General features: G+C 45.7%; 1 long non-coding RNA gene across 1 annotated transcript; it reads left to right on the forward strand.

Moving 5' to 3' along the window:
* Positions 1-982: 982 nt before the first annotated feature.
* LOC128776903 (uncharacterized) lies at positions 983-2,336 on the forward strand. Its single transcript, XR_008422025.1, has 2 exons — positions 983-1,355; positions 1,470-2,336. It is a non-coding gene; the product is annotated as an uncharacterized LOC128776903 (long non-coding RNA).
* Positions 2,337-2,768: the final 432 nt, after the last annotated feature.

Genomic DNA, 2,768 nt, shown 5'->3' on the forward strand with positions numbered 1-2,768 from the left:
AGAGAGAGAGAGAGAGGGAGAGTGTGTGTGTAGGTGAGGGACAGAGAGAGGGAGACAGAATCCAAACCAGGCTTCAGACTCTGAGCTGTTAGCACAGAGCCCAATGCAGGGTTCGAACTCACGAACTGCGAGACCATGACCTGAGTCGAAGTTGGACGCTTAACCGACTGAGCCAGCCAGGCACCCCTAGAAAGAAAATGTTACTAAGCAAATTGTATGGAAGAGAAAGTACATCTACAGTATAGTACTGTAAAAAATCTGCGTATAAGTGGACCCGTGCAATTCAAACCCACGTTGTTCAAGGATCAAGGAGTTTGAAATCGGGAAGTGTGACGCCTCCAGCCTTGTTCTTCTAGCTCAGGATTGCTTTTGCTGTTTCAGTCGTTTGTGGTTCCATGTGGATTTTACAATCGTTTTTCTTTTTTTTGTGAAGAATGCCATTAGAATGTTGATAGGAACTGTACTGAATCTGTAGACAGCTTTGGGTAGTATGGAGGTTTTAATAATATTAAATCGTCTACACCATGAATACAGGCTATCTGGGAAGATTACTTTTCGTGACGAATCATGAGTCTGGAATGTAACATACAAATTGGGGTGGCTCCTTCACACAAAGATACCCCCATTGGTCTATGCTATCCCCACCTTAATTTTAGGGAACCACCATGGTCCCTACCTCCCCCAATATGTGCTCCAAATGACTCGATCTTTCTCATCACTGTGTCTGGTCCAAGGCTCAGCCCTTTCTATGCTGAACTGTTTGGGAGTGTTCATCTTTACCAGAGAATGTGCCAGTAGAATTTTTACCCAGGGAAAGTCTAGCAATTACTCAGAATACTGGCCACGGTGCCCATTCAAAGAGTGTATTAGCCACAGAAACTTGGTTTTTACGGAGATGTGATTTTTTTTTTAAGTTTACTTATTTATTTTGAGAGAGCCAGGGAGAGTGTGAATAGGGGAGGGGCAGAGAGAGAGGGAGAATCCCAAGCAGGCTCCTCGAGATCAGTGCACAGAATCTGATGCAGGGCTCAATCTCACAATCTGAACCACGAGATCTTTCAACTGATCGATAACACAGCTTTATACATTAAAGATATTAATGCACCGTGGTGTCTGCTCCTGTTTCCAACTAGTCATTGGCCATAATTTTAATTATGAGATAGGCAGACAGAAGTTTAATTCTTGTGTGGTTAAGTTTACAATGGTGGTTTTATTTGCATGGTTATCTTTTATTGTTCATTCTCTGTACTTTTATGCCAGAGCATGAAGAACTTTCCATCTTTTCCTCCATTCTGTGGTTCTGGGTTTTCACTTGAAACTCTTCATCCGTTTGGAATCGACTTTGGCCCCTAATGGTGAGGTAAAATCTAACCCGCCTGCTTTTTCCAGTGCTAACCTGTTGTTTCATACTGTTTCCTCCCTGTCTTCTGACGCCCCCTTACCTCATGCCGCCTTCTTAAATCTCCCAGGGCCGGTTCCCAGGTGGTAGCAGGAGCCCCGTCTCACCAGCGTGGGAGCGCAGCCGGGAGGCTCGGGCGGCCAAGGTCAGACAGAGAGCTGGGGGACCACACGGACTCAAGTCCAGTTACTCTTTACTAGACTCCAGCTGCCCCACAGGAGTCTTCGTTTTCTTAAGCCCTCACCTGAAAGCTTTGAAAACATTATGGAACGGACTGACTATCAAAAGAAGCCGATTATTCAGGGAAAGTAATTTCATGGGATCGCCAGAGCTCATCATGGAGAATATCCCATCTCAGCTTTTCTGGGCAAGGCTCTCACAGACGTCAAGTGTGTGTTCTGGAGAACAGCGGAACACCACCCACCTACACGGGAGGTAGACACCTGTAAACAGCGCTTCTCCACAGATGTGTTTCTAGCGTGGGGGCCGTGACTACACATCTCTCCAGGAACTAGCCCGGGGTTCTTGTCCATGGGCTTGAAGAGGTCTGTGGAGTCCGTGAAATTCTCTGCCAATTTGTGTGTGTGGATGATTTTTTGGGGGGGAAGAGGCCGTCAGAACCTCCCTGTAACATCTACAGGGAGCAAGGTTTCTATTCCTAAAGACTGTTCTAAGAGTCAAAGGCTGCAGTTAAGTCCACTGCCCTGTGACCTGCTGATCACTTCTTCAGCAGTTATATTAACATATATTGCCGGGGCGCCTGGGTGGCTCAGTCAATTAAGCATCCGACGTCAGCTCCTGTCACGATCTCGCGATCTGTAGGTTTGAGCCCCGTGTTGGGCTCTGTGCTGACAGCTCAGAGCCCGGAGCCTGCTTCGGATTCTGTGTCTCCCTCTCTCTCTGCCCCTCCCCTGCTCACATTTTTTTTCTCTCTCTCTCTCAAAAATAAAAACCTTTTAAAAATTAAAACTAACGAACAAATAAAAACCTATTGCCACATAGGCTCCATTTCAAATTTCTCTTCCAGTTCCTTTCTCAGTCCAAGTGCTACCTCAATTCAGCATTCTGCCTTTAAGCCACACGCCTGCCAATCTTATGACTGAGCCTTGGAACAAAGGCTCAAACATCAGACACACTACAAGGTGTGTGGCTCCAAAAGCAGAGGGGAAATGCTTGTAGATTTCCACTGAGAACCACTCAGATTAGGACATTCGCACTTAAACACGACTTCACCTTACCACATTTCTGGAACGCCTAATTAGGGTGAAATCACACGCCCTTTAGACAATATTGCTAGAAACAATTATACAGCTACACATTATTTTCGAGTCTAACCAATTAAATGAGGGATGAAAAAGAAATTGCTGAA

The sequence above is a fragment of the Panthera pardus genome, unplaced genomic scaffold (assembly GCF_024362965.1).
Source record: "Panthera pardus isolate Hobbes unplaced genomic scaffold, ASM2436296v1 HiC_scaffold_132, whole genome shotgun sequence".
NCBI classification, from domain to species: domain Eukaryota; kingdom Metazoa; phylum Chordata; class Mammalia; order Carnivora; family Felidae; genus Panthera; species Panthera pardus.